The sequence below is a fragment of the Gavialis gangeticus genome, unplaced genomic scaffold (genome assembly GCF_001723915.1).
Source record: "Gavialis gangeticus isolate Ggan-Ray unplaced genomic scaffold, GavGan_comp1, whole genome shotgun sequence".
Classification (NCBI taxonomy): domain Eukaryota; kingdom Metazoa; phylum Chordata; order Crocodylia; family Gavialidae; genus Gavialis; species Gavialis gangeticus.
The window spans coordinates 101869725-101870216 of record NW_017729032.1 but is presented as its reverse complement, the minus strand read 5'-3'; positions in this window follow the sequence as shown (position 1 = coordinate 101870216).

Genomic DNA, 492 nt, shown 5'->3' with positions numbered 1-492 from the left:
AAGGGGGGGGGGGTGTGACAGCAGCCTTCAGTGCCCTGGAGAGGGGTTCAAAGGAGGATGGAGCCAGGCTGACAGATGACAGAACCAGGAGCAGCAGTCTCAAATTATAGCAAGGGAAGCTGAGGGCAGATATTAGGGGGAAATAACTCTCTCGGGAGGAGGGCAGTGAAGCACTGCAGCAGGTGCCCCAGAGAGGCTGTGGACCGGGTAGAGGAAGCCTTGGCTGGGGTGGTGCAGCAGAGGACGGCCCTGCTTTGAGGACTAGATGAGGTCCTTCTCTGGGGCTCTGTCCGGCACCACCGGCTCCTCAGTCTCGCACTGTCCTGCAGAAGCGGGTGACACCCCATCTCCCGCCGGTTTTGGAGCCAGAGGCAGGTGCGCAGCTCCCCACAGGGCACCAAGGCGCGGCTCGACCTGCCCTGGCCTGGCCGGGCCGGGCGTCCGCACCCAGCCCCGCGACGCGCACCGGCTCTGCCCGCCCCGCGCCAAGGG